Below are 27,284 nucleotides of genomic sequence, written 5' to 3'. Positions count from 1 at the left end.
ATATTCTCCTTTTACATAAAAGTCCTGAGTTGGGAGGTTCAGCTCCATCATTACACACACACACACACACACATATCCCTGCACACACTGCACCATGTCATTACAGGAGTTCCCCCATGTCTGCAGAGTATCTGAGGTATTTTTGAATAATATGGTGAATGTTTAATTTTTAAAATTTATTATAGTGACAGACATATTGCCATTAATCTCCCTCAAAATACTCCCTCTCTTCAAACATACTTGCCCCATTATACTTGCCACTTTCCAAAGCATTTCTGGAAGTCCTCTTAAGTCATGTTATTGTTTTAGTTGTGTTATGGTGGCTGCCTCCATGTCTTCAATTGATTCAAAATTTTTACCTTTTGTTGTAGTCCGGGTTTGCAAGGGAATAGATTTAACACAGGACACATAATTTACAGTATTATTTTATAATATTCACCCAAAAGGTCAAAGGCATAGGGGTACAAGAGATCTGTCCATGTGCTAGAGACCCAAAGAATCCAGCCAAGGGCCTGGATCCCATGTCAATGTCCCACACAACTCCAGCTAAAGGCCTAGAGCCCAAGGCAATGTCCTCTACAAGTTCAGCGAGAGGCCTAGGGCCCATGGCAGTGTTTCATGCAAGTCCATATCAAGGATCTGCACTGGGAAAGCCCAAAGGCCAGTGATGGAAGCTAGAAAGTCTATGCTGGCAAACTGAAGAGTCTGTGCCATTAGGCAAAAGGATATACACTGGAACCAGGAAGGTGAAGACCAGAGCTCCCCCAGGGAACAGCAACCATTCCCAGCAACAACGAGGCACCAAGCTTCTCTGACAATGAGAATAGCCAACTTCATATCAGGAAAATCAGCCCCGTCAAGCTTCTCCAGGAAAATCAACAGCATATAGTCGATCTTCCCCTCCAGCTCTCTTTTTTATGCTGTTGGGCAACAATCCTTAGATGGGACTTCCATGCCCAGAACCACGCTGACTCCATTCAGCTGGGCATTACAAGTTGACCATTAATTAATCCATCACACCTTTTAAGGACATTTTGATTTGGGGTAAAAGCCAGAAGCCACACTATGCCAGTACTGGTGAATAAGGTAGATGAGGATACACTGTAATAATTTCATGAGCCTGCCTTTCTGTGGAATGGCACTCAGCAGCAGCATTCACCATTTTTGTGTGTGTGTGGTACTTGATCACATCTCATAAAGACACAAAAGAGAACTTCCAGAATTATTTCAGAAAGTAGCAAGAATGATGGATTATTCAATTGTGTTTGAAACAGGGGAAGTATTTTGAGGGGAATCAATGGCAATGTGTCTTTTACTGTAATAATTTTTAATTTAAATATTCATCATATATTTCTATCACACCTTGTATATTCTAAAACCCCCATGAATGCCTGAAATCAAGCCCTTTATATACTGTTTTTTCCTATATGTACATATTTATAATAAAGTTTAATTTGTTAATTAGGCAAAGTAATAGCCTAACAGCAATAAATAACAATAAAATAGAATGATTATAAACATATAGTGTAATAAAGTTGTCAGCATCGATACTTTGCACTTTGGGACCATTAGTAAGGGTTACTTGAATACAAGCACTGTAATACCATCAGTGATCTACTAACTGAAACAGCTACTAAGTAACTAATGGACAACTAGAGTATACAGTGTGGATATACTAAACAAGGAGGATGGAAAAGGACAGTGCAAGATGTGGTCACACCACTCAGAATTATACACAATTGAAAACTTGTGAATTGTTTATTTCCATAATTTTCTATTTCATATTTTCAGACTGCTATTGACTATAGGTAATGAAACTAGAGAGTGAAATCATGAAGGCATTTTCAGCAATGCACCTGATACATAGCTCACTAGCAAGCTAGTGGTGACTGTACTGCAAAATTCAGATAGAAAGACAATTAATATGTGATAAAAGGAAGTACCATGTATTCAATAAATTATAGTAAAATAATTTTTCTTTGGACTAAAAAAAGAGAAGTGAAAATTTAGCTAAGGTAGCTGTCTCAAACAATGACCAACATATGCTCCAAGAAGACTAATGAGTTAAATGCTTTAAAAAGTTAAAACCTATAAAACAATAATTATGTGACTTTTTGCCAAATCTCTACAAGGAGAAAAATTTCATGACCTTAAAAGCAGCATGAGAAGCCTCAAAACATGTGGTCATAGATTTGATTATGTCAAATTTCAAAAATTTCACAAATTTTCATATCTGAAATTGAAAGACAACTGATAAAAACAAATATTTGCCATAAATATGACAAACAGGGGAATAATTTTTAAAAGCTAATGAAAATCAGGCTCAAAACTATCAAAATCCCTAACACATAAATGGACAAAAATAGGAATGGACAATTTAGAAAAGAAAATCACCTAGTGAACAAATGGGAAGAATAGGCCCACCGCTTTGGTCATCCCAGAAATGCAAATTTAAACAACACTGATTAATATTCATTTTTTTACCATCATTAATACAGGGTCTTTTAGTCTCTTCTAGCTTTTCTCAACTTTGCTACAACCATGGAGAGTATGACCATAATTAACAAAGGCTATCACATTGTATCTTCTGCCACTGGGAAGCGTTCTGTGCATACATAGACTCAAAACTGACTACAGTCATTGTAATGCCTGAATTATTTAGTGATAAAAGAATTTTAAGAAAGAGAAAGAGGCAGAAAGAACTGTAGCATACCCAAGGGGAAAAAAACCTACAGAGCCGTGAAGGAAGGAGAATGAGCCTGCTACACAAAATTTCTTTTCCAAACCTTCATGATTACACACATCAAATGTAACCTCAAATGTTCAGCTGCTGCAATGACATATAACAAAAAAATATTACAAAGATTAATAATTGAAGAGATTATTTTAACACCCATGTTTGTAGTTAAGTTACTAAAATTAAGTTAAGTTACTAAGATTCTGCTTACCAAAATCAAAATGAATGTAGCAAGTACTAATACAATAACTACTATGTGCCTGGTGTTCTAATGCAATCTTCACAATAACTAAAGGATATAGGTATTATGAATGCTCCCATTTTACAAACAGGGCATATAAGGGTTAAGTAACTTTATCAAGAAGGTATTGCTAGTGTCGGGGATTTAGCTCAGTGGCTCTGCCCCCTGCCTTGCAAGTGGAAGGTCCCAAGTTCAAACCCCAATACCAAAAAAAAAAGAAAAAAAAAATTTCAAAAAAGAACACATTGTTAGTAAGAATATGGATTAATTACCCGTCCTGGCCATCAGACACTTACCACATTCTAAAACGCAGACTTTATTTTAGCTAATTAAATACTTAATAAATGTTTATTGTGTTAGCATATTTGTTTTAAAGAAGTCCAATTTGTGACACAATTGAGTTTCATTTTATGTGCTAAAGTAACATTTGTGATGCTGTGGAATTCTTTAGACATGCCAAGGCAGAAAGTTCATTGAAATGGTTCTGTAAGATTTGGAACAAACTTCATTATGTAAGTTTTTGTAAAGGATTGTGTCTGTTCTATCTTTTATTTTTCAAGGGCTATATTGGCTTGTATAAATGCTCAAGTCTTTGATCAGAAATATAAGCTCCCATCATTAATGTCACTGGAATAATCTATGTATTTTCATTTTACTCCTTTTCTCCAAGGAAAGAGGAACAGGGAAGATCACTTCATTTAGGAAGAGAATCTGATGTGAAGAATGTCCCATAAAACAAGAAAAGGAGGTGAAAAGCTTTGTATGTATCCATTTTTGATTTGGAGAAGAGGGTGGAGGAGAAAAGGAAAAGAGCCAGTGGGATAGGGCCTTCCTAACCACATTCTCCAGACTAAAGTCATGGAGACAAAACTATATTAGCTTGAACAGAAAACTCAAAGCACAGAAGAACTATGACCACATATTTTTAAGTGACCAGATCATTTTGTAGAGTACATGGACCCTTGACTTACGAACTCAATCAGTTCCCAAGGGCTGGTTGTAACTCAAAACAATACAGCTGAGATCTGGATATTTACCTGGATACACACTATAGATAACAAGGGGCAGATGGCTCTTCCATTAACCTAAGTAACCCAAGTTGTTCATATGTCAGGCTGGTCATAACTTGAGGGCCCAGTATATATGGCAGACATCCTTTTATGCTCACCCTAACCTGTCACTTTATTGGGGAGTGACAACTCATGGTATCTAGGAAGGGAAAGCAACAGAATTAGGGCTACTCTCCAGCCTGCACTCCCATATGGAACAGAAAGGCCTGGAGAGGCTTCCATACCATAGATTTTAAGAGTGGAAGTCAAGGGTCATATATCTCTGGGACTTATCTGAGCATCTGTCATGATGAGACCATAGAGCTATGTGGCACAGGACTATGGAGCAGGTTTCTCAACCTGGAGACTGAAAGGAGGGACACCAGACCTCAGGTGCTTGGTAAAAGCCAGTGATGATCAAGTTGGATCTTTATCAGTCTGACAGAACCTACAATGAATTCACCAGCCATAGACATGAGGATCAAAATGCTACAACTAACAGACAAAGAAAACCTCAGAAACAAGAGACCCAGCAGAAAAGATAAAGTTTTTCAAACATGGGTTCAGGGTACCTGATTCCTTATCATTTCCAAAATGTCTGAGTCCAACCTCAAACAATGTACACTGAATTCCACCTTGATCTCTGGTCTGGAAGGAGGAGAAAATCTGAAAGATGTCAGCATTTATCTGATAGAGACTGAGTTTCCGCCACTTTAAAGTTTTAAAGAGGACTAAAATTTTTGTTGAATTTGTGTTTATGTGTGTGTGTGTGTGTGTGTAGCCAGCTTTCCATTAGCTGGAGCATAATACCCAACACTCACAACTTAAACAACTATTAGACCATGAGTCTAATTTGGCTCATGATTTCAGGGGACTGAGTCCATGGTTGGCTGACTCCAAAACAAAAACATCACGGTGGAAGAACAGGGCAGAGCAAAGCTTCTTAGTTCATGCCAGCTGGAAAGCAGAGCAGAGGAACAATGCCAAAGAGGAAGGAGCCAGGGACCATGTATATATATATATATATATATATATATATATATATATATATATATATATATGTCATGCCCCCTTTACCCAATTAGTCAGACACAGAAGTGTGCTTTACTAATCCCTTGGGCAGATCCAGGCCAAACAAACTGACAATCAACTTTAACTATCACATCTCACCCCTTGTCAAAATGACATTAAAACATATCCCTTAAACCATACTTAATCCTCAAGTAAATACAAGAAATTAATAATTCTGCCTAACATAATACAACTAATCTGCATGCAACTTGAAATAGAATATTTTTCTCAAATTCTCAACAATTCTAGTATTTATTAAAAGGCCAAGTCAAAGTCTTTTTTGAGACTCAAGGCAAACTCTTAGCTGTGAACCTCTGTAAAATCAAAAACAAGTGGGCTGGAGATTTAGCTCAGTGGCTCCCTGCCTGCCTCACAAACACAAGGTCCTGAGTTTGATCGCCAGTACCACAAAAAAACAAAAAAAAATCAAAAACAAGTTATATTATTGCAAGATACAACAGCACATAGTAAACATTCCTCTTCCAAAAAGGAAGAATATGGAGATAGGAAAGACTAGGACCAAAGCAAGACAGAAATTCAGCAGGGCAAACATTGAGTCTTGTAGCTCCATATCTGACATCTGGGGGACATGATGGTGAGATGGGAGTTCCAGAGACACTGGGTGGCTCCATTACTATGGCTCTGCAAGTTGCAGACCATGTGGTCTCCACTTTGTGCTGGCTCCACGCATGCCTGCAGCTTTCCACAACAGACATTCCATATTCCTGACATCTATGACTTCTTGAAGACTTCACTACATGTTTGTCTTCATTCCCACAAGGTCATCCACTGCCCTATCAGGTGCTTCTTACCTAACTTCCCAGGCTTTTTTTTTAATCTGGGCAGAAGCCTGCCTGACCCCATAACTCGTGTAATCTGCAAGCCAGTAAAGCTAGGATCACATGGATGATGCTAGTGTCTGCAGTTATTATATCAGCCTAGGTGCCCATCAAAAGCAGAATAGATGAAGAAAGTGTGGCACAAAGAAACAATGGAATAGAATTTACCCATAAAGAAGAAAGAAATCATGTCATTTTCAAGAAAATGAATAGAACTGGTGATTATGATGTTAATCAAAATAAGTCAGGCTCAGAAAAACAAGTATCATGTGTTCTGCCTAATATATGAAATCTAGGAGGAAAACAAAGATCTGAAAGTAGAAATGACCCTGAGATAATTAGAAAAAAGGAAGGGGATCAAGGGGATAAGGGAAGGGAGGTTAATGAGGGAATGAGTATGATCAAAGTGTGTTATATGTATGTATGAAAACATCATATGTAACCTATTTTTTAAGTGAGTCCTGGAAAGGCTAAGCAACTCACCATGGTACAGCTGGTATGTGGTAAAACTTACAGCTTATACCCTTCACCTACTCCATGCTAACTTCTTAGTATGTAAGTGACTTCCAGGCTGACTAAATCCACTGTTCCTTTGTTCTCTATTTGCTAGATGATGCTTATCAAAGACAAGAAGTCTGTTTTCCAGTGGGTACCACTTCTCAGACTGATCTCTCCTCTGAGTTCCAGGACAGCTGACAGGATGTCTCCACCTGAGTTGAATTTGGCACGCTGTAAGCTGAACAGCTCCTCTTCTCCAAGAATAACGCCTCTGTGTTTTCCCTGTGAAACTGGCAATAGCTTCTTCTCAAGTCATACCCAGAATCAGCCCTAGAACTATCCTTTGTTTCCTACCCTCCACATCTGTCATCAGAGCCTATAGATGCTACCTCTCCATATTCATAAAACATTAGAAACAATGTCCCTTATATGATGAATGTAAGCTTTTACCATTCTTGCTCATGATCTTCCTCATTACCCTCCAGTTCCATGACTTGGTTCAGCCCCTCTTCACCTTTCATTTGGGCAAATTACAGTGTAGTCACAGTTAGTTCCAGAGTCTTTCTTCCAACTCCACACTTCTCCAATCTAACCTGCATTATTGCTGTACTAAAATGGGAATTTAGTGGTGTCGCTCTGTAGCTTCTCAGCACCAGAAAGGTTAAAGATAAACCACTTACACACAGCACTCATGCCACTTCCTGATCTTGCCTGTGCCACGATCTGTACCTTCTATGCTGTGCTAGAGTTGTACTGAATTATTCACAGCTTGCTGAAAACTGCAATCTGATTCTGTCATAGTCCTGCCTCAGCCCAAGATATCATCTCCCAACACAATCTTTAGCTCAGCTCACCTAGAAAGCTCAGTCACCTCTCAAAACTCAGTTCATAGGTTATTTCCCCTAAAAAGAATTTCCTGTTACTGTACCTTCCCACTTTCTCTACCTCATTCAGAAATAGAAACAACCACTTTTTGCACACCACCATGATCCATATGCAGTATTTATCTTAGAGATAGCCAATTTGGTCCCCTGTTCCAGGCCTAGTACTACTCTCTTCTTTATTCATCTGTGGCCATACCCATACAGCAAGAAATCCAGAGGAAGGGACAATGATTGAATAGGCAAAGTTTGTGTCTCTCCTATCTCCTAGGCCCAATAACTGGGACCCTAAAATTTCCTGCCCAATGGCCCTGATCCCTTTTCCAGGACCTAGAAAGACCTCTCTGGTCTAACTCCCAAGAGCAGAACAAGTCATCACTATACCCACTCCTTGTCCACAGGGATGTCAAAGGGAGAATATTTGGACTAAGGGGTGGAAGAGGGAATGAATGAGTTCAGATGTGGAATCTGAAATGTGTAAATATGCATGCAGGGTTTTATGTGGTGTAGACTACAGCCAGCAGTAGGAATAGGATTGAAGGCAGAGGGCCCATACATATGTTGTCTTGTTCTGAAAAATGTTAAGGACAGGCCCATGCATATAATTTCTATCAGACACTCTACAAAGCTTTGTTTTAACCCTTTAACGTTAAACATGTTATCACAATCTGAAAGTATTAATATAGTTCTAACTCACTTATTTCACATTCAGATTTTTTGTGGTATCTTAAAATTTATTCTTATTAATTATGGTACTTATAATCTATTAAGTTTTCATGTATACTGAGCTCATGAATACCAAATCTTTGCTTCTAGAGAAAATACACAGTTAGGTTCCTGTGAGTCTCTGATCACATTTTCACCAACACACCACTTTGTTTCATTTGTCTTTCTGTTTAAAGACAACATATTTGATATATAATTATCCATTTACTAACATTGAGCTCAAAACCAACAGCACTGTAACTGGTACTTAAACATGTTGTCTAACACATGTTTTCTCCATAAAACACATCACCGCCTTCTTTCACTTAGAAACATAGCATTTTCGTACTATAGCACTGTACTTGGGAAATCACCAACAAATACTACAAAAACTGTGAAAAGAATAGCACTAGAGACCCCAAAAGGGGCAGATTTCCACATCATGAGGGCTGAGAAAATAAAGCAGAGCATCTCATGCTTTCCTTCAGCAGGGAACATGTGCATTGGGCAACTCAAATTTTCCATCACTTTGTGCCAGTTCTGCAAATGTGTTATGAAAATTAATTTTGTCATCATAAATAAATATTAACAAGTAAGCTAATTAGTAAGTACAGAGTCCACTGAAAAATAATGTCAAGAGAATGATAAGACATGCCATAGATACAGAAAAGACACATATAAAAACACAGGTGATGAAGGCCTGTTATCCAAAACACACAAAAACCTTTTTTAAGATTCAACAATAAGAAAATGAATGATTCATTTAAAAGTATGCAAAAGCCTTTTACAGATGATTACAGGTGCAAATTAGTATAATAAAGATGCTCTACATCATAGGCCATCAGGAAAATCCAAAATAAAATAATAAAATACCACCAAATGCCTATTCGAATGGCACAAACCCAGAACACTGACACCAAAGGCTGGTGAATATGTAGAGGAGCAGCAATTCTCATTCATTGCTGGTATGAATGCAAAAATTCCACAGCCACTTTGGAAGACAGAACTAAACATGCTCTTACTATGTGAGCCAGCAGTAGTGATCCTTGGTATTTACCCAAGAGAGCTGAAAACTTATGTCCACACAAAAGCTTGTACATAGATACATATAACAGTAATTTTAATAATTTCTAAAAGTTGGAACCAAGTAAGGTGTCATTCAGTACATAAATGGTTAAATAAAGTGCAACCCCTCTAAGAAATGGAATATTATTTAGTGCTAAAAAGAAATGTTATTAAATCCAGATGGAATGGTGTGACCCTCTAGTTACTCAAAAGCCTGAATCAGATGAATCATGAGTTTGAGGACAGCCTGGGCAGCATAGGCATTACAGTGACATTCCATCTCAGGAAGGATGGAAGGGGGGGGGGGGCATGGAAGAATCATAAATCTTAACTGAAATAATCTGAAAAAAGCTGTATGAGTCTAACTAAAAACATTCTATAAGATGCAAAACTATAGGAGAGAAAAAGTTCAGCATTTGTAAGGTTGAGGAGATGGGGTTTTCTAGACTAAGGATATTTAATGCAGGGAAATTATTCTCTGTGACCCTCTAATGATGGATACATGCCATTATACATTGTCTAAAACTACAGAGTGTATAGCAGGAGTAAACCCCAATGTAAATTATGAACTTAGAGAGACAACATGTCAAGTCAGGGACATTAGTTGTAACTAAGGTACCCCTGTTGGGGATGTTGATAATAGAGAAGACTATGTAAGTTTGGGGACAGTAAGCATGTATGTTCTGAGACAGGAAGCATGTATAACTCTATACCTTCCTCTCAATTTTCTGATGAAACTAAAACTTCTCTAAAAATTAAACGCAATTTAAAATATTTAATGAGAAAAATTATTTACTCTCCCAAGGGTGACACAAGTCATGTTTCAGCCCTTCTCCAACTACAATAGAGAAAGAGAAACATTAAGTCACACTCAGTAGAACATCCACCTTACACCTATACATGTTTTCCTTCCTTGCTCTAGGTAGAGACTAATTGCACTTTGTGCTTCCAACCCTAGGGCTAGCACAGCATCTGCCACATAACAAGTCCAGAGGAACTCATGCTCCATCCCATCAGTGATACATGAATGGGTACACAGTCCTCTCTCACAAATTATTCTGCCTCCCCATTATAGGAGTTCCTTTCTTAGATTAAAAAGATCATGGAGCCCTTTTTCAGGCTAACCAACAATGGAATATAGCTTTTGAGCAAGATCTTTAAATGGCCCAGTAAAATCCAGCTTCTCTTCTTCTCAGCCTTCTAAAGCTACTCCATGCTAAATTTCAATAATCAGACCTTGGCATAGCACAAGTACAATCAGCCATCCATATCGATGGATTCTATTTCTGCCAAGTCAACCAACTGTAAATCAAAAATATTTTTTTAAACTGCATCTGTACTGAACATGCACATTTTTCTTGTTATTATTCCCTAAGTGGTACAGTATGACAACTATTTACATAGCACTGACATTGTATTATAAGTAATGTAGAGATGCTTTAAGGCAAATGGGAGAATTGTGTAAGTTATATGAAAATACCATGCCATTAAACATAAGGGAATTGAGTGTCTGGAGATTGTGGTTATCAACAGGCACCTTGGAACCAATCCCCTGTGAATACTAAGGAAAGGCTGTGTATTCCAGTATTCTTTTTACTGCTGAAAATTGAAGAAATATCTAGCTTTTCCAGTGATAATAAATTGCATTCCAATTTCTCTAGGAAATTATGCATGTCCATTATAAGTATGTAGGCAAAACCAGCCACCTGCCACAGGGCTGGCCACAGGGTCTCCATATGTCTCAGCTTTAAAGACCTGTATGTTGCTAGCTTTCCTATCGCAGAGCATAGCCCAGTTACTGCCTGCCAGAGAGCAATGACCTCCAATGTTAGTTTTTGTCTCCTTGCTTGCTTCTGAACAGATCACACCCGATGAAGGTTGATTTCTATGATCCTGAATGACAATATTCTATTAATTTTTCTAACCAATGGAAACCCAAACAGAAAATACAAAACTTGAAGCAATTCAGTCCTCACAGTTTGTAGATTCTTTATTTTTAGTCCCACTTTATTCTCCAGTTCAGGGGCAATGATCTTTGTAAAGTGTCTTAAGAACATTGCAGTAAATAAAAATGATAAATGTTGACCTTCATGGTCTCTTTCAAACCCTAAAAATCTATGACTCATTTCTTCTTAAGGCCTTACATTTTCAGGACCCAAGGGTATTTATGCAACAAGCCCATGTAAATACATAATAGGTAATGGGCCTGATAAATGCCCTGAAATGAAGAAATAACCAAACGAAAAAAAGTTAAAAAATGAAATAAAGCTGCAAATGCTTTTATAGTTGCCATCAGAGATGGTAGGAAGTCTCATAAACCTCCCTTGGGAGTAATTCAAAAGCTAAACATGTTGTAAACAACACACAGGTACCATTTCGTGCCTTCCTCAAACTGTTCTTGCAGAAGGTCAATAGTTTTAACTTCATTATTCCAAGCATCATGATGAAACATTAGGCAGCCAGCTGTCCCCAACACATCATGCAATCAAGGCCTGGCACACTCAGTGGCCTAGCAGTGAGTTACACTCTGGTCAAACACTCAGTGTGACAATAAGGAATATATTTTCATTTCTCCCCATCATAAAAGGAAGTTTTACCTAGATATTGGACAAAACAAAAAAATCAAATTTGGTTTTGGCTCCTGGAGTCTCCCATGGCTTCCGTATCTCTCCTCCACTGGCCACAAAGAGAGAAGTCCTTTTGGTTCCCTTTCAGATTAAGACTGAAATCACAGACTTTCAAACTAGTGATTTTGCATGCTCCTTCATGTTCTCTGTTTAGAATTATCAAAATGACACCCAGAATATTGAGTCATCTTCCTGTCATCATTTGTAGTTAGAGCTAAAAAATGTAAGTGCTATTCATTTGGCAACTGATATGAAATGAGTAACATTATAAACTCTATTTTTGTTTCAACAAATCAAATATTTCTCTTGCTTTTTTTTTGGTAAAATACATACTGGAAGAGCTAATGTGCTTGATTTTTAAACTGCTGGTAACATCTAAGTTGTTTTCTTTTATTTTTTTTCTATATATCTTTGGGTCAGAGATAGTATGATGTTTATCTTCTAGCTTTTAAAGTTCTAGTTCCCCAAGAGAATAAAGAATAAATAACTCAGAAGAGGAGGAAAGTTTGTGACTTTCTACTAAAGAGAAATTGGGCTGCATTTAGAATGTTCTTCACAGTGAATGAGACACATCAGGGTAAGTACACCATTTCTCCATAAGTGTATAAACACAGCTTGGTTTTATTAATCCTAAAAAATAACAACACAGCCTTCTCAGAGCCTACATTTCCCTCTTTCAGTTTCCATTTTTTAGTATATTTACAACACTATGTACTAAGTACATGTCTGTCCTTTCATGATGCCAATTTCCTCCCTATTAATTAACCTCACTGCTAATTAGGTTGGTTAAGACTTACTTGTAGAATTTGCAGAAAATAACAACATTTCCATTATGTCAGTAATCAAAGCTAAACAAGATTGGGATGATGCCAGAGATCAAAGCTCATCAGTGAGATTCAAGGACAAGAAGAAAAGGGTGCTCTGACTTCAGAAGTTTTTGCGTGATCTTGTTAGCAGTCATTTACTTACTTTTAAGGGCAATTTCAGAAGGAATTGTCTGAAGGATAAATTGAAGGAGGAAGCTTTAGCCAAAGTCATTCCACCTTGATCTTGAGTCTGTTTATCCTTCACCTCTCCCAGATTAGAGTCTGGAAACAAGTGGAATAGTTTGACTGGTCGGAAATGTCCTAATCTCTCCAGACTAGAAGATAAAAATATACCTGGTGCTGCTCACTTTTCCTGAGGACCCAATCATGGTGAGCCACTCTTAGAGACAACCTTTCCCTTGGTAAGACATAAAGCACTGACATCTAACCACACTTACACATGATATTAGTTAATACCCGAGAGTGAGTTTGCAATTCTTTCCCAGTACAGGGTGGCGAGGAGAAGTGAACTGTAGCGAATACCTTTCAAATCCCACCCTCTTTGAACCAAAAGATATCACCAGCCAAGCCCAAATACTGATGCTGTCAATTTCAAGTGCTTACATACCCTCTGCTCAATTCTATACAGCAAACAGGTATAATATAAAATATAGTCCCTACCTGAACTAACTGGGTGGACAGAGACTGTGTGTGTGTGTGCGCGCGCGCGCGCGCGCGCGCGCGCACGCGTGCACATGCGTGTAGCTGTGCTACATCATGCTTTTGATTTTGGTCTGCCATTTGCTCCCCTGTGTCTATTTTCCCTGAGATTCTCCCTCTAGAATGCCACCTCTACCGTCATCTAGCCATGACCATTGATTGCTCAGAGTAGTCCAGCACACACAGCCGGATGAACAGCCAGAGGGCGAGGAAATTTCAGACACAAATCATATTCCACCGAAGCACCATAACACACTTTCACATTGTACAGTCAGCACAACTCAGATTTAATTAAAGCATTCAACCGCGACATTACCGTTTTTGGTGACAATTCAAGTATAAATATATTATACACAATTCTTCCCAGGCACTGCTTGTCAGCACACTCCTTAAATGTCCTTTTGTCTTCTCTAGCCTCTTTCCAAATCCCTGAACTTTTAGCTTATAAATGATTAGTACCTCCACACTTCCACCTCCAATGTTAAAGTTAAATTACTGTCTTTAGCCTGTTTCTGGATTCCTCAGGAATAGTAAGTCTCTTCCACTGAACCATAATTCCTTCCTTTAACTTTAATCCAAAGAGCATTGACATCTCAACTTCTTTCCTCAAGCTGACTTCTTTATATCTCTTCTCTCCCTGGCATGGACGTACATATTCTCAGATCCTGAACATTGCATCCTACTTTCTCTATATGGTATTTGCTACTTGTTGCCATAGTTTCTTCCTTCAGCTTTAATTCGTGTGTTTTTCTAGTTTTTCTACTTCTATTAGAACCTTCCCCCCCTCTCACTCAAAAAATATTTAATGGGTATGAACTATGTCCCAGAATCATTCTGGGTGATTGAGTAATATCAAGGAAATAGACAAGGGTTCCAGCATTTGCAGAACTCCCACTCTAGCTGAGAGAGACTGAGAACAAAAAAGGAGCCTTCCACATAAGTGTTACTAGAATTGGGTTAATACTTTAGAAAGTAAGGGGAACAAGAACATAGTGGGGTAGGCTTGTTCAGGAAGGCCTGAACATGGTGAGGGAATTAACTAAGCAGACACCTTGAAGAAGGATTTCGAAAAGGAAAAGACAGCTCCACAAAAGATGTCAGGCATTGATTGCATTCTAATTTTTATTACCTACCAAATTTAAGATATGTATGCACTGTTATTTACATTGTTCTACGAAAGAGGTTAACATTGTAGCGAACTTTCTCACTTAAACCAGAGAAATAAATGGCTTTCAAATGGAAAAAAAAAATGACACACAAGAGGGTGACTGTCCTGCCTGCATCATTCACAAACAGGGAGATGTGGCCAGTATGGCCAGAGAAGTGTGAGTGAGAGGACAAGCAGAGATTCATGATCCCTCTTAAAAATCATTTTCACTTCTCTACTTGTTCAGTGGAGTATCTTCTAATCAAAGTAGATTCCATTAAAATCTCACAATATATACATCGATGTCTAGGCGGTTTCCATATATTTTTTAAAGTAGTTGTTGATTGGTGGGAATATAACTTGGGACAGCCATTAGGGAAAATAGTATAGATGTTCCTCAAAACATTAAAGAATTACCACATGATCTAGCCATCCTACTTCTAGGTATATATCCCAATGAAATGAATCACTATCTCAAAAGAGACATCTGTACTCCCAAGTTCATTGCAGCATTATTACCAATAGGCAAGACATAGAAACAATCTAAGTGTCTACTGATGGACGAATAGAGAAAATATAGTAAACACACACACACAATGGAATATTATTCAGCCATAAAAAGAATATGCTAAGTGAAAGAATATGCAGAATCTTAAAAGTTGAACTCATAGAAACAACGTAAAATTATGGTTGCCAAGGATGGGAGTGGGAGAAGTGGTAGTTTCGGGTGAAAGGGTAAAAGGGTCCAAATTTAATTATAAGATGAGTAATCCTAGGGATCTAACACACAATATTGTGACTATAGTTAATAAGTATTTTATATTTGAAATTTGGTAGAAGAGTAGATCTTAAGTGTTCTTACCATACCAAAAAAGAAAAGTTAACTATGTAAGACGATGATAGATATGTTAAGTAACTGCATTATGGTAATCATTCTATAATATATAAATATGTCAAATCATTGCATTGTACACCTTGGATGTACAGTTTTGTTTGCCTATTATATCTCAGTAAAGCTGAAAAAAGAATAAATAAAAAGTAGTTGTCCAGATAAAAAGAAAGTCTTGACACAGAGTACTTTATACTACCTCCCATAAACATGAGCTATCTTCTTAAATTGTAACATTCATATTTCTGGGAATATATTCTTCTTCTGAATGGAGTACACCATGTCCCGCTGCATTGCTGGGAGAAAGCAGAGAATGATGTGGAATGTGAAAGCAAAAAGAACTCATGAAAGAAATGGTCTCTCTTCAGGTCAGGGAGGTGAGGGGTGAGGCAGTTTCCCCTCGCCCTGAAATGACACAGTTCTTCTCTGTGCCAATTCTTGATATCACTGATAAAGTTTGTAGGGACCAAGGAAATTACAGAGATTGCAATCATCTTTTAGTAGACAGTATTGAGAAGATTTGCACAAGTGTTTCTTTTTTAAAGTGTTCATTCATGTGTTGAACAAATTTTTAAGACGTTGTCATGTGTTGTCAAAGACAAAAATGGCCCTGACTCCAAGGATTTCACAATCCCTCTAGGTTGATAAAAACATATCAATAGATTATAAATTAATAAATCCTCTTAGCTTTAAAAATAGGAGTTCTAAATCAAGGGTGCTCTTACATTTCACCTATGGAGACCTTTTTAAACACACATTCTTGGATTCTACACTAGAGTTTCTAATACACTGTTTTATAACCTTGAATGCACATTGGAATTACATAAGGTTACCTGGGTCCCAGCCCAGAAATTCTAACCTAATTATTGTAGGAGGCAGTCTGCACATCCAAATTTTTCATCTTCCCAAGTGACTCTAATAGTCACCCAAGGTTAAATGCTACTTGTGGTGGTCCGAATAATTGCCCCAAGTTGTTCACATCTTAAAACCTCAACCTGCGAAAATTTTACTCCACTTACTAAAAAAGACTTTGCAAATATGTTAATATTAAGAATCTTGAGGCAAGATTATACTGGATGTCTAGATGGGCCCAGTGTAATAGCAAGTGTTCTTATAAGGGAAGAGGCTTCGTGATCAGTCTGTAGTAGAGATGTGATGACCGAAGGGAGAGGTGGAGAACAAAAAGGAGCCACAGGCCAAGGGACAGGGATGGCTCTGAGTGACAAGAAATACACGGAGAGAGATACTCCTCTGATGCCTTCTGATCTTCACAACTCTGAAAGAATATTGTTGATTTAAGACATTAAGTTTGTGGCAATTTGTTATAGCAGCAAGAAGAAACTAATATATCACTGCTTTAACACAATAGGTCTGAATGGAACCCAGGTATTAGACATCAGTGTATGAATATATATATATATATATATGTGTGTGTGTGTGTGTGTATATATATATATATATATATATATATATATATATATATCTCCAAGCAAGTTGAAATGCATGTTCTTATCTAACTACAGGTGGAAGAAAATATTGCCCTCCCTCCTGCCCACCTGCACTGGGTGTTAGCGAGAACACAGCAGCTCTCCAAGCCTGGGAGGAAGCAGTATGGAAGAGTGTAGGCACAGACAAAGAGTCTGCCACCTGCGTGCTATCAACAGTGCTACCACAGCCAACTTCAACTCCCTTAACAGATACCACACCTTGCAAGTTTCCTAAAACAACGGTCTCTCAGGAACTGTTATGAATGCTCCAGCACACCACTAGTGGGGAACTAGGAAAAAACAGAGCAGGTCTCTGGTCCTGTTTGATCCAATGCCATCTGAGGCCCATCTTACTTAAAAATGAATCTGTCACATGAAGCCACCTAGTTTCCTGAGGTTTACTGGGAGTTTGAACCCAAAACTCACTTAATTATAGGGTATTATTTTCCTTCATTCTACAAGTTTTTTTCCCAGCTCTTGTTTATCTAGGCATTGTTCTAGGAACTAAGGATCCAATATGTAATAACATACCCATTTTTCCTTCAATCATGCAACACATACCTATGGCACTGACTCTATAACAAACACTATTCTAAGCCCTGGGGATACAGCAGTAGAGAAATGAAATTAAATTATGTGTATCTATGATATATTATATATACACATATATTACATATAATATGCATCATGGAGTTTTATTCTGATGGATAAAAATATTTATAAACAAAAAAGTAAAATGTAGTAACTTTAAATTGTTTATAGTTATTAAAAAATAAAACAGGGAAAGGACATGAGGCTGGCAGTTAAAATTTTAAATGGGATCATATGAAGGGGACAGCATACAGAAAGCCCATGTGACAGAAATACACCAAGATAATTCCAACTGAGCAGAATAATCAAAGGCAAAAGCAATAAGAAATCTAGTTAAAGAAGTAAAAGGATTCAGACCACAGGACCTGTTGTCTTTAATAAGAAATGTATATTTTATTTTAACTACTCTGGAAAGGTTTCTACATACCTTTATATTTGAAGTGGGTTTCTTACAGATACATATAATTTCATCTTATGTTTTGCTTTTTATCCACTCAGGCAATCTCTTCCCTTTAATCAGATAATTTAGACATTTAAAGTCCTGGTTGATATAGTTAGATTAATAGCTACCATGTTTATAAGTATCTTCAGTTTACTGTCTATATGGACAGGCTGTCTGGCTGCTTCTTGGAGCCAAGGGTGAGTAGATAGGGCCACCTAGTTCCTTCTAGGGCAGAAGAAGGGTACATGCATATACCCAGCTGTTTTCTTGGAGTCCCTATGAGCTAAGCCACTCAGCATGGGCCAGAGGAGAGGCAGTTGGCTCTTGGCTAGTTCACAGGACTCGGTTGGTGGAGCTGCTGGGCCATTTGCCTGGCTGCTTCATAGGTCCTGGGAGGTACAGGGGGAGATCATCTCCAGATGACTCATGCAGCAAGAGCCTGTGTGAGGAAGCATACAAGGTAGGCTGAGCTCTTTCACCAGGGCAATACAGTGATATGGTAATCCTGCTGCTCCCCAAACTGAGCTCCAGGTCTGCAAGATTCTCCAGCAATAAACACCCAAGGTGTCATAGTGTAACTTCCAGGGAGTCTCTGCCAGGAAAATTCCCTTTTGGTTCAAGGTTGACCTTGAGAGGTGGAACAATTGATTCTGTGTACTTAGTTCTTTCTTTATAAGGCCATTGTGTATTTTTGAGCTCCATAACATGTTTGCCAAGATCCCTTTATGCTCAGATGTTCCACCCGCAACATCCCATAGAAAGAGCAGCTTTTTCCTTGTTCTGATCCTTTGCCGAGGAGAGATGCACACTAGGCACACCTCCAGTTAGCCATTCTGTTGATGTCACTTCTCCCTGATTATTCTTGACCCTTGCTGCCATATGTTGATGACTGCAATTTGAAGGAGTGCTTATTCCAATCTTTGAAGACTAGCTGTGTCTGAGAAAGCTCTTTACTTGCCAACACACCCAAAGACTCTAGGCTAGCCATTCTGACATGGCCCATAGGAAGCCTTATTATAGAATCTTCAGACTGACCAGCCTTACATGAAAGTATAGGGTGGAGGGTTTGGCTTAGAGGATGAGGCTACAGGTACCAGTGTGACAGTGGGCAGGCTTACAGCATATGCTTGTACATGCCCACCAGTGGTCAAATATGTCAGCTTGATAATGAAACTGACTTAAGTTCTAGAGCTGTGTATGCTCACTTGGCTGTGGACTGATCTGGAACCTGGGCTTGTGTTCATCAGCTTTCCATCGCTATGCCAAAACACCTGAGATAAACAACTTACAAAGGGAGAAAGATTTATCTTGACTCAGTCTCAGAGGTTTGAGGCCTTGGTAACCTGGTTTCATTGTTTTGGGGCCTGTGCTGAGGCAGAACACCATGGGGTGGGAGGAGCACGTGGTAGAGCACAGCTGCTCACCTTATGGCAGCTGGGAAGCAAAGAGAAAGAAGAAAGGCCCAAGGTTCCAATACCCCCTACTCGTGCATGTCCCAAATGACTTAACTTCCACTAGGCCCTTCTTCCTAAAGGTTCCACCTGCCAATAGTATCACAGGCTGCAACCAAGCCTACAACAGTGGCCTCGGGGCACAGTTATGATCCAAAGAACAACAGCAGGCCTGGAACCTGGGGCTACAGGGAATGGCCTGGTGCTGAGGGGATGTAAAATCTGCTGGGGACCAAGCTGGAGGCAGATGCTGGCCTGATGAGGAGGAGTGTGGAAGCTGGCCTAGTTTTGAAGCCTGTAGCTGTGGGGGTGTTATGGTTATATCTAGTTGTCCCCCCAAAGCCTCAGGTGCTCATAAGTGGGGCTTTGGGGAGATGATTAGATCATGAGGGAATGATAATCAGTGAATTAGTCCACTTATGAGTTTATAACTGACTTGTTGTTAGGAAGTGGGATGTGGTGGAAGAAGTAGGTCCCTGGAGGTGTGGCCTGGAAAGGCTTATCTCCCCCCTGCTCCCTTCTTCACTCTGTCTCTCTCCTTCTCATTACCATTCATGAGCTTCTTCTCCTCTGCCAAGTCATCCTGCCCTGGAGCCATCTGATTATAGACTGAAACCACTACAAACTAAGAGCCATAATAAACCTTTCCTCCTGTAAATTGTGAATGCCTGGTATTGTGTCCCAGAGAAAAGAAAGTAACTAAGATGGGGGTCAGTGTGGGCTGGGGCAGCCTGGAGTCCAAGGCCACTATAGGATTACTGGGGATTGGGAGGGAGGGGGCTAAAGCCCAGTGGAGGCTTCTCCAACAAGAGCCACTTTCTACTGCTTCCTCCTTTTCTAATCCCTATTATGCAGACAATTAATACCAAAGTATATAACACTGGTTTATTCTTAATTGGACTAAGGTTTAAATTTACTGAATTACTGTAGCTATCCTAGAACAGTGTGAACACATATTAGATGCACAATAACTGCTTGTTAATGAGAAAGAGATTCATAGTAGTTGCCTTTGGTGGGCTACTTGTTTTGCACACTAATGAAACCTATAACAGTTCACAGGCAATTGGACTAATGGAATGAAAATTTACCTGCAAGATTCATTTAAAGTAGTCACAAAATAATTGCTCTTTTAATGTTATGTATATGTCCATGTCCTGTATGTTTTATATATTTTACATTTAAATTTATGTGATTAAATCTAACCTGTCCCTAGAGTGGCAGCCTAGGCCTAAGGCACAGCATATAAATCACAGGACAATGGAACAGAACTGAGAGAAGGGATGCAAAAGTTTGTCTGCTCCAGTGTTTTTATTTCAAAGCAGAAACCATGTTTCAAACAGAGATAAAGAGGCTTGTTTGAGATCACAGTGACCGTGTCTGTGATCCAAGTTATCTGGATCCTACTCCAAAACCAATGCACAATTGGCAGGTGCTAGGCATACCAGAGAACTCAGATGGGGAGACAGTGCGGTCACAGTGGACAGCTGTCCATCTGTTCCTCTGACTTCTTCCTGCAATGAGCCACAGTGAGATCGCCCCTGCTATCTGTTCCTGGAGACTAAAAGTGCAACCTGGGGACAACTATTTCAACATGTATAGAAAATATTTGTATTTAAAAATATTTATGAACAGATGAGTTGCCGTTTCTGTAGTCCTGGTGCTAATTTCTTTATAGAAACAACTATAGTATGGAAAGTGTTACAATAGACTAAATTATTTGTTAAGGTTATAAGAGGTCATCCCAAGTGGGGGCCAATGAGTAACTATAAATGCACAGTCCAAAGAGCACCTCACATGGGAAGAATTTGGTTCATGTTTTTGAACAAAACACTAATTAACATCAATATCTGCATGTACCTACTGATTAGCATGCAGAAAAGCCAGCAGCAATTAATAAAACAATATGGCAACAAACACACAGCATAGATAAGTCATGTTGGGAAAGAACACCATGGCAGGATGCTTTGGACTCAGGCTCTGAGGAATTCTCATTTCAGTCTCCCCAGAACTATGTGAGGGGTTTTTTATTTCCATTAAGCTTTTCAAATGTATACTTGTACCACATAAAAAGGAGAATGGGAAGGAAACATCTCCAATACTCTTGAATCTTTTGCCTTAAACCTGAAAAAAGCATAAACAGGGCTGCATACGAAGGGAGGTTTCTGATTGATTGGACTATTATGCTGCGTCTTTGCCAACACCTGGGTGCTATCTAAATTCAACTCATTGATAGGAACTTTATGCCATTTTCTTCCAAGTCTCCTCTTTCTCCCTCGTCAATCACTGAAATACTGAATGGCAGCTGATCCAGTGAGGAAGACAGTGAGGAGGAAAACAAGTCACTACCCTGAAGTTCAGACCTTGGCTACCTCTAATTTTGTCTTCCTTCTGGTCGTTTCACTTTTATTCACCAAAGACTTTAAAGAATTGTTAAAAACTGTTCCCTTAAGGATTTTCTTTCAAAATGAACCCTTGCTTTAAATATCTCTTTTGTGCATGCTCTGCAGGATGACTGAACAATTTCCAGTTGCCTCAGCTTACAGACTTGTATTTTCTCCTTGAAAATTTCCATTCCAAACACACTAACTATATAAGCAGCTGTCACACACACACACACACATACACACACACACACACACACACACATTCAATAAGGTTCAATTTTAAAGACAGAGTAGCCCTGGGCAGATCTTTAATTCTTTATCTTTTAACAACAGGCAATCAGGTCTGCAGAAAATCACCACCAATCCCTGAATCAGGCAGAACAAAAGCACCAAATTCAAAGGCTTCTTGCAATTTTGAAAAGAATTTTTTCCAGTTTGTTTTTCTTCCCTTTTCAGTTCCAAGTTTGTACACTGCCTGCTTTGGCCATTACCAGGAGCACTTAACTGTCACATTTCCTACAAATATGTTCTTTGGTCTCCAAAGCAAAAAACATTAAAAGACAGTTCATCTGTGCCATTTCACTCAAATTCAGAGTTCATCTGTGCTTAGAGTTAGAAGTTTATGGGTTTCACTTACATTCCTTAAATTTTTCTCCCTTCAAGGTTTCAAATTTATGGACTAGAAGGTCTTTATCTCAACCTGATAAAAGCTATCTATGAAAAACCAACAGCTAACATCATACTAAATAATCAAAAACTAAAATCTTTCAGTCTAAAATCAGAAACAAGACAAGGACGTCCACTATCACCATTTCTGTTCAATATAGTTTTGGAAACATTAGCCACAGCAATTAGACAAGAGAAAGAAATAAAAGAAGTAAAGATAGGAAAGGAAGGAGTTAAACTGTCAATATTTGCTGATGACATAATACTCTATATAGAAGACCCCAAGGACTTCTAGACTTAATTGTGAGATTCAGTAGAGTTGCTGGATACAAGATCAACACACAAAAATCAATAGCCTTCTTGTGCACAAATAACAGACTCACTGAGAAAGAAATTGAGGAAACAATTTCTATCAAAATAGCATCCAAAAAAATGAAATAACTAGGAATCAATCTAACAAAGGAAGCAAAAGATCTCTACCTTGAAAACTACAGCACTCTGAAAAAAGAGATCAAAGAGGATATAAGAAAATGGAAAGACATCCCTTGTTCCTGGGTAGGAAGAAACAATATAGTGAAAATGGCCATAATTCCAAAACTGCTATATAATGACATCCTGATTGAAATCCCAACAATATATTTCACAGAACTAGAGAAAACAATCCAAAAATTCATTTGGAACCAGAAGAGAACTACAACACCAAAAGCAATTCTAGGCAAGAAAGATGTGTTGGAGGTATCACAATCTCCAAATTGAAACTATACTACAAAGTCACTGTGATAAAAACAGCATGTTATTGACAAACAAACATACCCAAGGGTCAATGGAACAGATTAGAAGTTGCAGAAACAACTCTAGGAATACTCAGCCACCTCATCTTTGACAAAGAAGCCAACCATCCTCACTGGAGGAAAGATAGCCTCTTTAATAAATGGTGCTGGAAAAACTGGATTTCAACCTGCCACAGATTAAAATTAGAACCATATCTTTCACCATGCACTAAACTAAAATTGAAGTATATCAAAGATCTAAATATTAAAACAGAAACACTAAACTTTCTGAAAGATAAGTTAGGTAGAACTCTTAAAGACATTGGCATAGGAAAAGACTTTATAAACAAAACCTCAGTAGCACAAGAACCAGAACAGAGAATCAACAACTGGGACCTCATCTTATTAAAAAGCTTCTGTACTGCAAGAGAAACCACCAATAGAGGTAAGAGACAAGCCACAATGTGGAAAAATTTTTTACCAGCTATTCCTCAGACAAAGGACTACTGTCTAGACTATATAGAAAACTTTAAAAAATCAAAACCCCAAATTTAAAGACCAATTCAAAAATGGGCATCTGAAATAAACATATTTCTCAGACAAAGAAGCAAAAACACCAAATAAACACATGAAAAAATGTTCAACATCACTGGTCATTGAAGAGAAGCATATGCAAACAAAGATGAACTGCTCGTAGGGCAGAGGAAGTAAGCCAATCCCAGCACCCAGGAGGAGGCTCCCCACCACCAATCCACCACTCCTAGGGCAGAGGAGGTGAGCCACATGGGTGCCAGCAGCACACATCCCCTGCCCAAGGGAAATGAGAAGACACATAAACAAGCCTCAAAAACAGACTTCCAGATCACCTAAGGCAACCCCAAAGGGAAATGAGATAGAACAATCTGATACTCAACCACCTGGACTCATTGAACTGGCAACAAAAGAGGATCTGGAAAAAATGAAATCAGAAATAATTTCTCAGATAACAGCAAAGGTTGTGCCCATATTGCAAGACATGATTAATAAATCTAGAGAGGACACAGATTAAAAAAATAGAGAAGCTGAGGAACATGATGGAATCCCAACATAGGAAACAAATGGAATCCCAAAAACAGATGCAAACAGATTTCCAGAAGATTAAAAACTCCACTGAAAGTCTATGCAGCAGAATGAACCAATGTGAGAACAGAATTTCAGATGTAAAAGATAAGATTGCAATTAGTGACCAGGAAAAGAAAAATTTCTTTAAAATTGTAAGGGACCATGAGAAATCAATCCAGCAGCTGCTAGACAATGCAAAGAAGAATAACATAAGACTGATTGGAGTCAATGAAGAAAGAGGAGAGAGTACAAATGACATAAAAAACTGTTCACAGAAGTGATGGCAAAAAACTTCCCAAGCAGGGAAAGGGAACTTGACATAGAGATAAGTGAGGCATATAGGATTCCAACTAGCCTTGATCAAAAAAAATCTACAGGTGCCGGGGATTTAACTCAGTAGTTCCGGCACCTGCCTCACAAGTGTAAGGTCCCGAATTCGATCCCTGGTACCAAAAAAAAAAAAAAACAAAAAAACAAAAAACTACACATAGGCAAAAAACAGTTAAGATTCCAGAAGCTCAACAGAAGAACAAAATTCTACAAGCAGTCGGAGAAAAGAAACAAATCACTTACAAAGGAAAGCACATCAGAATCACAGCAGACTTCTCAATGCAAACCCTCAAGGCAAGAAGAGCTTGGAGAGATGTATTTCAAGCCCTAAAGGAAAACAGCCTCCAACCTAGATTGATGTACCCTGCAAAACTATCTTTCAAAATGGATGGAGAAATAAGATACTTTCATGATAAAGAAAACCTTAGGAACTTCATGAATACCAAACCAACACTTCAAAAAATTGTAGACAATATCCTAGGAAAAGACAATAAGGATCACAACCCCAGGAAGCCCTGCAGAATGAATTCGTTGGGTGTGACAAATTAAACGCAAAAGGGAAGAATCCAACAAAAAGAAAAAATCATGACAAGGCTTTTAAAACTTTTAACTTCATCTCCCTAATGAGTGCATAATTCAATCTTGTTATTGTACTGATTAGTATTTTTCTGATTCTAGAGTTGCACACCATTCCTTGTGCTATACTGGCTATTTATCATCTTCTTATGTCTACATTTTAATTGGGTTGTCTATTAATAAACTCTAAGAATTCTTTATATATTCTGCTCATAGGTTATATGCATCGTAAGTATGGTCTGTATAAGGACTACTTTTCATTTTAATGATGTCATTTAAAGTTCTAAATTTTGATGGAATCTCATTTATCAATTTTTTTCTTGTATACATCATGTTTTTTGTATCCTAGGAAGTTCTTGCCTCCCTAAATTCATAAACACTTTCCCTTGTAATTTCTTCTTAAAGTTTTATACTTTAAGCTTTCATATTTAGGTTCATAGATCCTTTCAAGTTATTTTTATGTGTGCAAATAAAGGGTTGAGGTTAATTTTTTATATACAGATACCAGGTGTTCTAGTGCTATTTGCTAAAAATGCTATCTTTTCCTTGGCTCTTGAATTGAGTTTATATTCTATAAAATGTTAATGTTAAATAATCTTTCAAAACTCAGTGGACCATATATGTGTGGTTCTATTTCTAGATTCTCTGTTTTATTCAAGTGATCTATATGTCTTTCCTTATACCAACACTGCTTTGATTATTGTAGCTTTAGAGGAAGTCTTAAAATTAGGTACTAAACATCTTCCAACACTGTTTTTTTTTTTTTACTTTTCTAGGTCCTTTGTACTCCTACATAACTTTTAAATTTCAATATCCAATTCTTCATTTATAGAAAGTATACATAGACCTGAATTTTTATATATACTTTGTGTTTTCTAATCCTGCTAAATTCAAATACAAGTTCTAGGGGCTCCTAGAGATTTCTTAGTATTTTCTCTGTAGATGATCATTTCATCTACATATAAAGATTTTGCTTCTACCTTGCCAATCCTATCCTAATTGTGTCATTTTATTGCCAGACTATTTTGGTTTAGACCTATGTTTCAAAGTTTAATGGACAGATGAACAGTAGGCAAAGCATTGTATCTTTTCCATTCATATAAGATGTCTTTGCTGGAAGTATGGAGTACATGTCTTTAATCTGTTGAGAAGATTCTGTTCTACTTCTAGTCTCCTGATAGCTTTTACCATGAACAGCTGTAGAATTTAGTTCAATATTCTTTCTCCAACTAGTGACAGGGTCATATGGCTTTTTCCTTTCCTTTTAAAATTATGACTTTTGGGGGTGGATCTTCCAGAGCTGAACCAACACTGCCATCCCTATAATAAAAACACTTTCTACATACTGCCAGATCTGACTTCTAATAGTTTGTTTTGTTAAAAAAATTTCTATCTATGTTCATACTTTTTTCTTCTATTATCTTTATCCAGTTTTAGGATTAGCACAATGTTGATTTCCTAAAATGAGGGGAGAAGTGTTCCCTTTTTTTCCGATTTAAATGTTAGATATAATTTATCAGTTAAAGTGTGTATGAGCCTGTTGTTGTCATATAGGTAGGTTTTCAAGCTAGGAATATACTTTCTTTAATAGGTGCTATTCAAATTTTATATTTCTTCCAGATTTAGTTTCATTAATTTGTCTTCCAAGGTACTTAGAAGTTGTCAAATTTATTTCAAAATATATTTTTGTAATATGCTTTCTATATCCTTAAATTCTGTAAAATCTGTGGTAATGTCTCCTAGATCTTGATATTGTCATTTTAAAAATGTATAATTGATATTGTGTAATAGGAAGAAAAGGTCTAAAGGAGCAGGGGAAGTGGGAGGGGTAGAGGAAAGGAAAGAAGGGAAAAGAAAAAATATGAGAAAAAGAAAAAAATGGAAACAAAATCTTTGCAAATAGGGAAGGGTGGAGAGGATGAAGGGAGGGCAGGGGAAGGGGAAAAAAATGAGAACCAAGATACCCATGTAATGGTACAAGATCCCAATGATGTATGTAACTATATTTTATACCTAAAATGTACCAATAAACTTAATGGGGGAAAAAAGATAAGAAAAGAAAACAATGCTGAGATTCCACCTCACCCCAGAAAGAATGGCTGCTATCAAGAAATCAACCAAGGACTGGGGATTTACCTCAGTGGTGCCTCCACCTGCATCGCAAGCATAAGGTCCTGAGTTCAATCCTTGGTTAAAAAAAAAAAGCTGAAT

Source organism: Heterocephalus glaber, unplaced genomic scaffold, assembly GCF_053883595.1.
Source record: "Heterocephalus glaber isolate CG9 unplaced genomic scaffold, H.glaber_assembly_v1.0 deba00001606, whole genome shotgun sequence".
NCBI classification, from domain to species: Eukaryota; Metazoa; Chordata; class Mammalia; order Rodentia; family Bathyergidae; genus Heterocephalus; species Heterocephalus glaber.
The sequence above is the reverse complement of the archived record's forward strand: the minus strand, read 5'-3'. Positions refer to the sequence as shown.